This window comes from Triturus cristatus, chromosome 9 (genome assembly GCF_964204655.1).
Source record: "Triturus cristatus chromosome 9, aTriCri1.1, whole genome shotgun sequence".
Classification (NCBI taxonomy): Eukaryota; Metazoa; Chordata; class Amphibia; order Caudata; family Salamandridae; genus Triturus; species Triturus cristatus.
In genome coordinates, this window is record NC_140592.1 from 516,946,236 (window position 1) to 516,960,952 (window position 14,717).

Consider the following 14,717-nt stretch of genomic DNA (forward strand, 5'->3'; position numbering starts at 1 on the left):
GACTGGAACCCCTGATCTGCGCAGATGAGCTGCGACCACCGCCATCACTTTCGTGAACACCCGAGGGGCACTGGTGAGGCCGAAGGGGAGCACGGTAAACTGAAAGTGCTCTTGGCCCACCGTGAACCGCAGGTAACGCCGGTGGGCCGGCAGGACGGGGATATGGAAATATGCGTCCTGCAAGTCCAACGCTACCATCCAGTCTCCAGGGTCTAGGGCAGCTAAAACCTGAGCCAACGTTAGCATCTTGAACCTTTCCTTTCGGAGGAAGGCATTGACGTTCCGGAGGTCCAAGATAGGGCGTAGGCCCCCCTTGCCCTTCTTGGGAACCAGAAAGTAGTGGGAATAACAACCACGACCTACTTCTGGACTCGGAACGCGCTCGACGGCCCCCTTGGCCAAGAGAGCCGAAACTTCCTCGCGGAGAAGATTCAAATGATCCCCCGAGATACGGTGGTGCTGCGGTGGCATGGCTGGAGGGGTCGTCTCGAAGGGGAGGGAGTAGCCCCTTCGGACGATTTGCAGCACCCACCTGTCCGATGTTATGGACCGCCAGTGGAGCAGGTGATGGCGAACTCTGCCGCCCACTGGCGTGGTATGGGCCTGAAAGATCGGACTAGGAGGGCTTTGAGGCGGATGCTGCCGGGGTGGAAGTGGGCTGACCACGTCGGCCTCCATTTCCGCCACGGCGGAAGCCACGTCCGCGACCGCGCGCAGGTTGGTTCTGCGGCTGGTGGCTTTGCGGACGTGAGGAGGCGCCCCTTCCTTGGCCACGAAAGGGGCGAAAAGCGGAGGTGTGCGCCCGCGGAGCCGAGAGGCCCAAGGACTTGGCCGTAGCCCGGGAGTCCTTAAAGCGGTTCAGCGCACTGTCCGCCTTCTCACCAAACAGGCGAGTGCCATCAAAGGGCATGTCCATGAGGGTGTTCTGGACATCCCCGGAAAATGACGTGGACCGCATCCAGGCGTGGCGGCGGAGCGCCACCGTGGTGGAAATCGCCCGACCTAGCGAGTCCGTGGTGTCAAGCCCACATCGTATGGCGTGCCGTGCTGCATCCCTCCCATCGGCCAAAGCCTGGTTAAGACGCGTCCGGACCTCCTCCGGACACAGGGGCAGCACGTCCTCCACCGTATCCCACAGGGAATGGGAATAACGGTCCAAGAGACAGGCGGTATTTAAGGACCGCAGGCCCAAACTAAGGGACGAGAACAGTTTCTTGCCAAACTGCTCGAGTCTCTTGGAATCCCGGTCCGGCGGAGCGGTCGGGAAGGAGGATTGGGAGGTAGAGGCCTGGATAACCAGACTCTCGGGGGTGGGGTGTTGGGACAGGAAACTGGGGTCGCCCGGAGCAGGGCGGTGGCGCCTGGCAACGTTCCTATCCACAGGAGGAACTGTGGAGGGCTTGGACCAGGTGCCCTGCAGAACGTCAGTGAGGGCCTCGTTGAACGGCAGCAGAGGCTCAGTGGAGCTTGCTGAGGTTTGAAGCACCTCAGTGAGGATGTTGGTCCTCACAGCCACGGCAGGCAACTCGAGCCCAAGGGCCTCGGCCGCCTTGCGCAGCACCACAGAAAATGCTGCACCCTCCTCCGAAGCCACGGTCGGAGGAGAAGTGAATCCAGTGTCTGGCGAGGTGTCCAGCCCACTGGCCTCCCCCAGTTCATCTGCCCAGTCCTGAGAAAGCTGTGACTGGACAGCCATAGGGTCCTCGAACCCCTCCCAGTCGCCCCCTTCTTCCGATTCCTGATAAACAGGAGGAATGATCGGAACCGGACTGTAGAGATGGTAGGACTCAAGCGGCGTCGGATGCGGCGTCGGTCGACGCCGCTGCGGCGCCGGGTCCGGATGAGGGCTAAACTGGGGCGGTGTCGGCGCCAAAGGCGTCGGCGGCGCCGGAGGTGTAGGCGTGGGCGCCGGCGGCGCCGGTGACGGCGTCGGTGGTTCAGTCGCCGGCGCCGGTGGAGGAGTGACTAGGTCAACCGGCGTCGACTGGGGCCCAGGCATGGGCCCCGCGGGGACCTGCGGCGTCGAGACCGGAGTCGTCGACGGGGCCGGAGCCGCCGGCAGGCGAGGTCGCCCAATCGAGTCCGCGGGGCCCGAAGGCGCGCCAGCGGGCGTCGACGGCGGGGCCAGGCTCCTCATGGCCGAGAGGAAGGCACTGATCTCCGCCGGCGCCGCGTCAGTCCCAGGGACCGGAAGGTATGGGGGCGGACGCGGCACCTGCGGCTCCGCCGGCGCCGCGGGGGTGGAACCACCCTGACCCTCGGCCGAGTCGCGCGACCGGCGAGGGGAGTCCGAAGAGCGGTGTCGCCTCTTGGACTTCTTTGAGCGTTTGGACTTACCCGACGACTTGGAGCCGGACGATCGATGGCGTCGGCTAGGGCTCCGCGAGCGATCCTTGGACCTCCTCCTGGACCGGGATCGCGCACGACGCGGAGCCGAGTGGCGAAGCTCGAGAAGCTTGCGGGACCGCTCCCGCCTAGCCTTCGAAGTCAGGGCCTGGCAGTCGTTGCACGACTCCGCGTCGTGGTCGGGGCCTAAGCAGTAGAGGCACCGGCGGTGGTGATCGGTCACCGACATCAGTCGATGGCAATCCTCGCAAGCCTTGAACCCAGGCATCCTACCGGCACCAGATGTCGACAGACAGGGATCAAAAATGATCAAAAAGATTTAGTCAAAAAAGACTAAAAGGGGTAGCTCTCCCGGATCTGCGCTTACTGGCGCGGAAAAAAGAAGAACTGACGTCAGCGCGCGAGGGCGGCGTCTAAGTACTCCGACGACGTCATCCCGGCGCACGACGCCGACGACGGATGCGGAGCCGCAGACGACGCCTAGCGACGCGCAAGGGGTATTGCTGACGAAAAATCTTCCGGATCCAGTCTGACGCCTGGGGATATTCTAAGGTGAGGAATCTAACTAACGTGTTTCTTTCAGATTGTGGTACCATAACCATAAGCTTGTTACTTAACACTATCCCTTCAGATTGTCGTATAGAGATGGCGGTGGCAGCAACTGCCCTAAGACAACATGGAAGTCCTCTGGCCACTGGGTCTAATACAGCTGAGAAATAAGTACATAGACGATGCTGATTACCATATGGTTGTGTCAAGATGGACAATGAACATCCTTCTCTCTCGTGTACATATAGTATGAAAGGTTTTGCATAGTCTGGAGTGCCTAACACCGGAGCAGAACAAAGGGATGCACGAAGCTGCTGATATGCTTCCTGACATTCAGATGTCCATGTAGAGGAAAGGGAGTGTCTTTAGTAACAAGGAGGAGTAAAATGGGCAACCCAAACTACCCTTGAGGGCTCGGGCAAAGTAAAATGGTAGGGTAGGTGTGCCTTCAAGGGATTTATTTAAAGGTTTTTTCTGATTTATATACAATTTTTCAAGGCCAAACAAATGGTTACCTTGTTAATTTCTTTCAACAAATAATTTGAGTACTTAATTATATTATCTCTTGAATCAAGGTCACAGAAATCATATAGGATATAAATCATTTGTGCAAAAGTATATAACAAACTAGAACACAAGCGGGTATATATAGAAATATTCACTTTTTATCTTTAAATTAGGGTAATTAAAAATACAGACAATGTAACAAGGAGGAAACAATATACAATTCAAAACCTTCACTGTAACAATTGCCAACACTTTTCTTCTTAACAGAAATTAAACAAATTACAGAAGATAAAACGTAGGTCGACGTTTCGGTCTCTAGTTTTGCATTGGTGAGACCATCTTCAGGACTAATATGTGTTTTAGTTGATTACCCCTTAATTTGAGCGAAGGACACTTTTGGTGTGTGTCTGTTATTTTCTTATATGGTTGACCCAGGGTAGACGAACCTCAAGGAGATGGAGCCAAATTCCATACATCTATTTTAGCAGCACCATTGGTCTTTAATGGTACCAATCGTTAAATTCACTTAGTGGGCTGGACTGATTCAATTTAAATGTATTATAGAATGCTTGTATTAACCAGTGTGTCGATCTTAGTTAATAACAAACACTGTAATCCACAGTAAAATCTGGAATAATTCAATTCCTCTGCGTTATTTGTTAGTTTCTGATAGCCAGCCAGTTAAGTGTTACCGATCTCTGGTAGCTCTCAGGGTACGCGGACACAGTGACAGTAACCTATGCTTTATCTTCTGTAATTTGTTTAATTTCTGTTAAGAAGAAAAGTGTTGGCAATTGTTACAGTGAAGGTTTTGAATTTTATATTGTTTCCTTCTTGTTACATTGTCTGTATTTTTAAGTACCCTCATTTAAAGATAAAAAGTGAATATTTCTATATACACCCACTTCTGTTCTAGTTTGTTATACACTTTTGCACAAATGATTTATACCATATATGATTTCTGTGATCTTGATTCAAGAGATAATATAATTAAGTACTAAAATTATTTGTTGAAAGAAATTAATTAACAAGGTAACCATTTGTTTGGCCTTGAAATTTTTTATATGAATCAGAAAAAACCTTTAAATAAATCCCTTGAAGGCACACCTACCCTACCATTTAGTAACAAGGGACAAAAGAGGTTTGATGATAAGTGAGAAGTTTGGGATCCACTGTCTACAGTAGGAAGTAATACCAATAAGTGCCCTGACTTCTTTTTGAGTATTCGGAATAGGAATTCTTAGGATCGTTTGAATCCTGTCTTTAGTCAGAGTGCGGCCTTCCTTAGACAAGAGGTGACCCAAATAAGTGACCTCAGACTGACAATATTGCAGCTTATTCTTAGAGACTTTATGTCCCTTAACAGCAAGATGATGCAATAGGGAGAGAGTGGCCTCTTTACAATGTTCAACTGTGTCTGAGGCTAGCAAAATATCATCAACATATTGCACAAGTGTAACTCCTGGTGGCAAAAGAAGTTCATCCAACTGCCGTTTAAGTGCCGGACTGTAAATGCTAGGACTCTCTGTATAGCTTTGTGGAGCCCTACAGAATCTAAATGAGCGGCCCCGTAATGAAAATCCAAATAGATATCTGCTGTTTTCATGTATGAAATAGAGAAAAAGGCGTTCTTGAGGTCGATAAAGGAAAATACAGTGGCTGTAGGTGGGATTAATGTCAACAAGATCGCAATATCAGAGATGACAGGATATTGAGTAATCACTATTTTGTTGACTTCTCTTAAATCAATCACAAATCGGTAAATCGTATCCCCTGTTCCCTCGCCCCGTTTTAAGATAGGGAGAATGGGGCTATTGCATACATTAGAGGAAACTTAGTCAACCACTCCTGTACGTATCATGTCATCAATAATAGATATCAGCGCATCCTCACCTTCCTTTGATATTTTATATAGCGGGACCCTTGGTAAGGAAGCATCCTCCTGAACCTGTATATGCACTGGGGAAATGTACATTCTTCCCACATCTGTGTCAGCTGTAGCCCAAACACATGAAGGGACAGAATCAAGGTCCGAACATAAAGAAAAATTATATGATTTAGGCAATGTCTTTTTCCCAAAAATGACACGTACTCCAGATGGGGAACAATGTATAGTAGCATGGAAATATTTCAAAAGATCGAGTCCCATCAGATTATCTGGAGCATGTGGGGGGAAGTAAAAAGGGGGCTGTAGTGGTGACATTTTTAACCTGCAAAGGTAGTTTTTGGGACACAGGGCTAAGAGTAGGTGTTCAAATTCTATCGATGTTATCACTTGGCCAAACAAGGGTGTCCCAGGGAACAGTTCAGAGATATTGCACTACGTGTTGCCCCTGTAAACACTAAAAATTTCTGATCCTGTCCAATAATAGTGGCTGTTATATAGGGCCCTGACTGGTTTACAGGTATCTCAACTGGTCCTCCTTGTCCTACGCCGTCCTAGGCGAAATGTGTTCCCACAGTTTCCTTAGATTCCCAATCCTCCATAGAATATTGATTATTTTGTTGATCAAAATAATTTCCTGACCTATTTCTCTCTGGAGCTTGAACCTGCTGTGGCTGCTGTCGGGGAGCTGAAGTCCCCAGACTACCATTCACTTGTCCCCTTCCTCTCCCACCAGCAGCTAAAACAGGACATGCGGAACGCCAATGTCCCTTCTCCTTACAAGTGGAGTTTGTCTACGCGGTGGCCCTATTAGAGGTGGTTGTCTGAAATTCTGACCATAATTTTGACCTCGACCTTGAGGTTCATAGGCCTGGACCATCATCACCTTAGTTTTCAATACTTTTAGTTTTCCTTCTTTTCGTTCTTGGTCAGTGTCACCTGATTCTGAAAATGCTGAGCCAAATCTAATATAGCTTTCGGGGTTACTGAAGCCCATGGACTCTCAGAATTTTTCAAGCGAACCGATATCTCAGGAAGTAGATTTCCCACAAATCGATCTACAAATAAATGTGCACCCGTAGGTGTAGATGGATCTTGCCCACAAAAATCATGCAACACTTCCTCAAAGCGAGTAAATAAATCAGGGACAGCCTTTCCCTGTTTTTGTTTACAAGCAGTGAGAAGTGCCCAAACTATTTTCCTGGCCGGAACCATCGTTTTTAGGTCTCGGCTAGCAAAGGCTGTGCTTGCGCAGTCTCGCTCGCGAGAGATAATGACTTGGAGAAGAGGGGCTTGTACCCGCCCCTCTTCTCCCCTCTTCTCCATTGGCTGGCCTCTTGAATGCTGGCCAGCCATTGGAGAAGAGGTCCGTCACTCCGAACAGGCCCCGTCCTTTTCGGATTCGGGGGCGTGTTTTTTGCAACTTTTCTAATTATCTCCTCCAGCCAATGGCAAGAGGAGAACACGCCCCCAAATCCGAAACCGCCTCTGCCTTTCTCCGAGGCATTTCTGCTTCGCCTCGGAGAAAGGCAGTGGTGTGCTTGTTTCTCTTGTTATCGAGCGCCTCTCACGCCCTTAAAAACGCTTTTCTCCTCGTTTCCTTGCTCCGCACTGCCCTTCCGCAATCTACTGTCTACCCATCCACTGACGTGCTCCGTGTCTCGGAGTTACACCCTTCCTCTTTCCTCGCACCCTCTGTCTGCCCCGGGCCTCCCGTTCACCGGCTGCACGCCTTCCAGGGCTCTGCGCTCCTCTGCAGCCAAGAACCTCACATGCCAAAGGTCACACGGTCTTCCTGGGGCGACGGGAGCTTCACAACCTGCACCGCCAGATTCTGGAGAGTTTCCCCTCCTGTCTGAAGGACACCTCGAGACTCCCTTCCTTCAGAAAAGCCTGAAAAACAGGGCTATTCTGCCAAGAACCTTTGGAGCTTCCCTGGTTAAACCTTCATACAGCGCCAAGACGCCTCTGCGCATGCCAGCGCTTTATACAAAGGAATAACTTAACATATTAATATTAGTAATTGCACTAGTAACGGCAACAATATTCATGTAGATAATATCACATAGTTCATGTATATAACGTCACAGTTCCAGAGGCCCGTTTGTCGCTTTTATCCCAGGGCTGCCGCACGCCGTCATTGTTGAACTCTGAAGAGCGAACAGCCCGGGCCGCCCTGCGAGGAGTGCAGTCTGTGACCCGCAGGCTCCTCACTGACCCTCTGCAGCAGCGACCCGAACCCGACAAGCTGCCTCGCATCCATTCCAAGGCAGTTCATCCGACTGAGCGCTTACCGCTGGGGTCTGAGCTGCCACAAGCCGTCATTGTTGAACTCTGAAGAGCGAACAGCCCGGGCCGCCCTGCAACGAGTGCAGTCTGTGACCCGCAGGCTCCTCACTGACCCTCTGCAGCAGCGACCCGAACCCGACAAGCTTCCTCGCATCCATTCAAAGGCAGTTCATCCGACTGAGCGCTTACCGCTGGGGTCTGTGTATGGTCTGAAGGTCAGAGGTCATGGCAGGGGCAACTCGGCCTTTCATCCACCTTAAGTTGATAAACTGAATACCAATACTTCGACCAGGTACTAATTCTATATAAAATGCTGCGTGAAGCGCTGTATAAATCCCAGGGGATGTTTACCTGCAAAGGTGGAGCTGATGAAGACGCTGACCACCCTGGAGGACTCTGGGGGGAGTTCCACCGCCCTCCCCCAGAGGAGGGCCCGCCGCACCTCCGCACTGAGGCCTTGAAAGTGCATTCTGCCTTCAGATTCTAGGCGCTACCGTGAATAAACCTGGGGATCCCCGGCCCAGCGACAACACACACCCGCTCCTTTCCACGAACAGCGCTGTTGAATTCCGGGGGCAAACGTGCAGCGGCGCAGGTCCTGTCAAGCGGCTTCTCTGTGTGCGCCCACGACGAGTGTCCTCTGCTCCTGTCTGGTGTGGGAGGAAAATGGAAGAAACACTTGAGTATTCACCGATTGCAGATTAAATATTTGTAAGGGGGTTGGTGATGTGTAGACCCCTCCTTCCTGCCTCGCCCCATATACACCCCATCAGGCATCAGAGGCTGCAGCTGAGCACCCCGCAGCTGGGGCCTGATTCCATTCAGCTATCTCCTGAAGAGGGAGCCTATTGGGTTACTGGGCCATTCCCGACCTGCCCTGCAAAGGCCCCACTGCCCCCACCCCTGCTCCCAAGATTCAATTCTGTTTTTATTGTATTCACGACTCAGGCGGCAGGTGCATAAACCCACTCAGCTATCTCCACGACATTAGGCCTCTAGGATTACTCTGTCCGCCCCAGCCTGGCTTGCAGTAACCCTATGCAGACTCCCCAGAATCCAAGCCAGGCCTATGGCTTTCAGGATGCAGAACGTTCCGTGCAGCAGGTGCATGAACCCACTTAGCTATCCCCCCCACTGGCACGCTCTTGCATTACCATGACCTGGCTGCGGGAGCCTCTTGGTGCAGCAGGACGCGAGGAGCTCGTTGTGCCCTGTCTGGACCTGGTGAACGCAGCCGGCTGTGTCTGATCCTTCCACCGGCTGTAAAGCGCCTAGCGTGTGATCCCTCGTGTGTTTGAAGCGCTCCCTTGAGAACCTCAGCATCGCTATAACAACCAGTGTTGTCGGAGAGGCTCCGGTACCACAATGGCCCACGCCGCAGGCAGAGCTCGGATCCCGCTGTGAAAGAGCACGTGGTGGCGCTATGAGGCGCTCAAAGGCGCTACAGGCATAAAGGGCGCAGCGTTCAGTGACCGACTCGGTGTTCCAGTCCAGCAGGTTTTCATTCACTTCAAGAGCCTGCGGGTGTCGCGTGGGAGGGCCTTCCTCTAATTCTGAGGAAGAAGACTGTCAAAGGGCCAGACGAACCTTTCAGAGGTTCCCGGATAAGAAAAGCTCGTGACTGACTCTGCCCCAGCGCCACAGACCTTTCAGAGATATAAGCTGCACCTGACGTGTGACTGACTGACTCCTTCCCAGTGCCACAGACCTTTCGGAGATGTAAGCTGCACATGACGTGTGACTGACTGACTCCTTCCCAGCGCCACAGACCTTTCAGCGATGTAACCTGCACCGGATGTGTGACTGACTCTGTCCCAGCGCCACAGACCTTTCAGAGATGTAAGCTGCACCTAACCTGTGACTGACTGACTCCTTCCCAGCGCCACAGACCTTTCAGAGATGTAAGCTGCACCTGATGTGTGACTGACTGACTCTGTCCCAGCGCCACAAACCTTTCAGAGGCTCCCGGATAAGAATAACTCGTGACTGACTCCTTCCCAGCGAAACCGCGGGACACGTTCTGTGCTGCTGTCCTGGGGTATGCGAGGAGAAGCAGGGGCGCCTGGAAGTCCCTATGGTGCGTGTAACTGAGGTGCAACTCCGGGCTGAGTTGGCAGCAGGATGAGGAAGTTTAGTAGTCTGGGCGGCCTAGCGGTTTGGGGCAGGACTGACCACCAGGTTGCTCGGAGTTAGTTCTCCTACTGCTGGTATTGGGCATCTTTGGAATCTCAGAACATGTATCATTTTAAATAAACTGCAGGAAGGAGACAAATTAGCATCGGGGTAATGGGATCGTCACATTCATATGCTAATTGCATTGGTGAGCATGTAGTCTGTCACCGATTATTGCCCCTCCCCGCCTTATAATGACGGGTCATAGGGCGATCACGCGGGAGTGGGGAAGGTGGCAGCTGTCTCCACCCTCAGCCCATGTCTTGCATGTTCCTAACTGCACCAGCTGAATTCTGAGACAGCCAACAAATGGGTGTGCACGTCCAAGGCCCGCTACTTAACGTAACCTTAAGTGGCATGGGTGAACCTTTTTTTCCGGGATCGACATACGTCAGTTTCCTGGCTCTCCTGTGCGCCGTGGGAATTGTAGTGCACCGTGTGCTCCTGGACAAATTCCTTTGTTTCCGTTCGCCTAGTTTTCTTAAGCTATTGACATTGTAAATAACAATGCCGTTTCTTTAAATGTTTTAAAGACAAAAACATAAACAAAAATAATGTCATGAGCAATGCCAATAGCTCTAACTTTAACAATGCCGAGACCATTGCATTGTAAATGCTTGTTATAGAAGTGAGTATGTTTCTAGGATGATCCAGTATGAGCTGACTAGGTTTCTTACCAGGCTTCCTATCCCCATCGGCTGCTACTATGGCAGCCCAGTCTCCTCCCAAGTCAACACCATGACCCTAATAAGTCGCCACATATCTGGTGACAGGATCATACCAAAAAACACAACAATATCTGCTAAGGTCATGATACTAGAATCAAAGGCTGCCTGTACATCATCATAAAACCCTCTAGGATTTTTCCGTATGTCTGGTAAGGAGGCTTTTAAAGTGAGTACATCTGTCCTTTTCCAGGGCGTATATATCCAATTATACAAAAAATGGGCTCTAGCATCGGGACTATTAGGGTCATCATTATCTGCATTCCCTCTTCCAGGAATGAACTGTGGCGCAGCTTCACTCATAGGTCTTATTCGAGGAGAGGAAGAGTGTTCATTACGATATCAAATTATCGTTGCTATCGCAATAATAGCTCTAACATCATCAGGGCCATTCTGTCCTGTAGTCATCTCCCATTGGACCATAAGTTGATTAGAAAGGAAAATGCTACTTACCAGTATGCATCTGTTCTTGGCATGTAGAGCTGCAGATCCACACACTTAGCATAGATCGCCATCTGGTGTTGGGCCCGGATGTTTGCACTTGTTTTTGTCCTGGAAAAGTCTTTGGAAGTCACGGGATAGGTGACTCCTCCTTTGGACCATAGTGCGCATGGGCATCGGCTCCATCCTCAGATTGTTTTTCACCAGCAGGGAAATTATGCAGTTTTGTAAGAGACAGAAAGATGCCCATGTATGCTGTATCTAAATAAGATAGTACTGGAACAGATGAAGCAAGCCGGGCAGGCGGGTGGGCGTGTGTGGATCTGCAGCTCTACATGCCAAGAACAGATGCATACTGGTAAGTAGCATTTTCCGTTCGAGGCATATGAGCTGCAGATCACACACTTAGCATAGATTGTATAGCAGTACCCATCCCTAGCGGTGACCACCAGTACCTGTTGCAGTGGTTTGAAATAATGTTTTGAGTACAGCCTGGCCCACACAAGCTTGTTGTTTTGTTTGCACATCCACATAATAGTATTTAGTGAATGTGTGCGGTGTAGACCATGTAGCTGCTTTGCAGATGTCATCTAAAGGAATGTTCTCTAAAAATGCCAATGAAGCCCCTATCTTTTGTGTAGAGTGTGCTTTAGGAGGAACAGATAAAGTACGTTTTGCTTTGTGATAGCAAATTTGTATGCATTTAACAATCCATCTAGCTATCCCAGACTTTGATATGGGGTTGCCTTTGTGTGGTGGTGAGAATGAAACAAAAAGTTGTTTGGTCTTACGAAAAGGTTGTGTTCTTTCAATGTAATAAAGCAATGCTCTTTTGACATCTAGAGTATGAAGAGTTCTTTCTGCGACTGTCTGTGGCTGCGAGAAGATCACTGGCAACTCTACAGACTGATTGAGGTGGAAAGGAGAAATGACTTTAGGGAGGAATTTTGGATTGGTTCTGAGAACAACCTTATTGTGATGTATTTGTAGGAAAGGTTCCTGAATAGTTAGCGCTTGCAGTTCACTAACTCTTCTAAGAGAAGTGATAGCTACTAGGAAAGCAACTTTCCATGTTAGAAATTGGAGCTCACATTTATGTAGAGGTTCAAAGGGAGGACCCATTAGTCTTATGAGAACGATGTTTAAATTCCACACAGGCGAGAGTGGTACCCTGGGGGGAACTATCCTTTTGAGGCCTTCCATAAAGGCTTTGATGGCAGGCACTGTGTAAAGTGATAGGTGTTGTCTATTTTGTACATAGGCTTATATGGCAGCGAGGTGCAGCCTAATAGATGTGTAGGCTAAGTTGCACCTTTGGAGATGCAGTAGGTAACCTATGATGTGTTAGATAGACACGTCTAGGGGATTGATGGTGTTGTTATGACAGCATATTACAAATCTCTTCCACTTGGCTGCATAGCAAGCTCTAGTGGTGGGACGTCTAGCTTCTTTAATGACGTTCATGCATTCAGGGGGAAGGTTAGGGTAACCGAATTCTAAGACCTCAGGAGCCAGATCGCAAGGTTGAGCTGTGCTGGGTCCGGGTGTCTGATCTCTCCACGGTTCTGGGTTAGGAGGCTTGGGGAGAGGTGTCGTTTTTGGTGCGGAAATACAGACAGTTCCAGTAATGTGGTGTAAAACAGTTGTCTGGCCCAAGTTGGAGCAACTAGGATGAGAGTCAGTGCATGTTGCTGTAGTTTGCGCACCACCATTGGAATAAGTGGGAGAGGTGGAAAAACGTACGCAAATCTGCCGGACCATTTCATCCATATCGCATTGCCTTTGGACAATGGGTGTGGAAACCTGGCGGCGAAGCTTGGGCATTTGGCGTTTTCGTGCGTGGCGAAGAGGTCTATCTCTGGTTGCCCCCACATTTGAAAGAATGGCTGAAGAACTTGTGGATGAAGTTTCCACTCGTGAATCTGTTGCGTTTGACGGCTTAACAGATCGGCTATGGTGTTTTGGACTCCTGGGACATGTTGAGCTAGGAGAAAGATGTTCTGGGGTATAGCCCATCTCCATATGCTCTGTGCCATTTGAGAGAGCTGCAGAGAGTGTGTCCCACCTTGTTTCTGTATGTAGTACATGGCTGTCATGTTGTCTGTGCGGACTAAGACAGCTTTGCTTGATATTCGTTTTTGGAAACCCTTTAAGGCTAGGAATATGGCTAGTAGCTCCAGTTGGTTGATGTGGAGTAACTTTTGTTGACGAGTCCACCTGCCTTGCATGGTACGATGAAATAGGTGCGCCCGCCAGCCGGAGAGCGATGCGTCCGCTGTCATGACTATCTATGGAACTGGCTCTAGGAACGGTCGCCCTTTGGAAAGGTTCTTGGTGTTCCACCATTGCAGAGATCGATGAGTGCGACCGTCGACCAACACCAGATCTGTTAGCTGACCTTGAGCCTGGTTCCAATGACGTGCTAAGCACTCTTGGAGAGGATGCATCTGGAATCTTGCATGAGGTACTATAAGTATGCAAGAGGCCATCATCCCTATTAGCTGCATGAACACTTGTGCTGGGAGAGAGCGTTGAGGGTGAAATTTGGTTATGAGAGCTTGCATGGTTGCTATCCTGGATGGGTTGGGATAGGCTAATGCTTTTGAGGTGTCTATTGTGGCACCAAGGTATTTTTGTATGTGGGACGGTTGTAAATGAGACTTTGCGTAGTTAACTGTGAACCCCAAGTCGTGGAGTAGTTGGATAGTGTTGTGAGTGTGATGTACTGTCGCGATTACTCACAGGGGGACAGCAGGACAGGCACACATGCACCATAAACACTTCCCCTGTATGAAAGGGCATAGGTGTGAATGGAACAGGAGCCCGCTTCACTACATGTCCCAGAAAGCTGTGGGGCAGAACAGAAGCAAACGAAACAGCCTTTTGTAAAAATCAACCACTTCCTATTTAAGCACCTCCCCTTCTGGCAGAAGTTGCTTGACAATTTGGCCCGAACATCTTGAGCAAAGCGGAAGGAGTTGCCCGCTTGATGGATTACGTGGAGATTGGCAGTTTACATTTCCTTCCTGAGGATTTTCCGAAGACGCAGAGAACCCTCAAGTGCAACGCCGAGCCGACCAAAGCTGAGCCGCCTCCCGGAGTGGATACTTACAGGTATTGTGTGTCCATGTTAAAGGAAGCGTTGGAGCGCTCCCTTCTTGCCAAGCTACCGGATATTTTCAGCATTGTTTTCCCACGCTGAACCATTTACAAGCGCAATTCATTTGCGTTTCTACCACGGCTCAGAGGACCGCGTCTGGTGCCGTAATCGGCTATTTACCGCTCATATTATTTGAATTTGCTTCTCGCGCTGTGACTTCCTTAAACAGCGGTGAAGTCTTTCGGTTTTGGTTTTGTATTTCTTGAACCGCACGTATATGGGGCACTTGTGACTATAAGTGTTCTAGAACCTTGGCCTTGTGGAATCCAGTCCTACGAGATCGTCATGCCTGGAAGTTATTATCAGGATTATCTGTAAGCTGCTGGGACCACAAGTGTGCATTTACATCCAACCCTTTTGAATGACATTGTGTGTATATTGATGCATGGCATTTCACAAATGTTTTCTCTCGTCCTGTCTCTGCAGCGCTATGTAGTAAAGGCGAATTACCTAGACCAGACCTAGAAAGCAGGAGTTCCTAGCAGTATTCCTTTGTTGTTTTATCCCCTTCCCTTTTCCCCGGAGCACCATTTTCCATAGCTGCTTCTCTCTGCACTGTGGGGTGTTACGCTCTTGAGAATAGGGAGGCTCCTCTACAAGCCCAGATTGGAAGCATCGTCCCCGCTGGCTGTTACGAAAAAGT

The 14,717-nt window shown here is 50.1% G+C and overlaps 1 protein-coding gene across 1 annotated transcript in view; it reads right to left on the reverse strand.

Moving 5' to 3' along the window:
* The window catches only part of CCS (copper chaperone for superoxide dismutase), an 884,312-nt gene that overhangs the window by 770,687 nt on the left and 98,908 nt on the right, over positions 1-14,717 (reverse strand). The gene's annotated exons all lie outside the window — the stretch shown is intronic.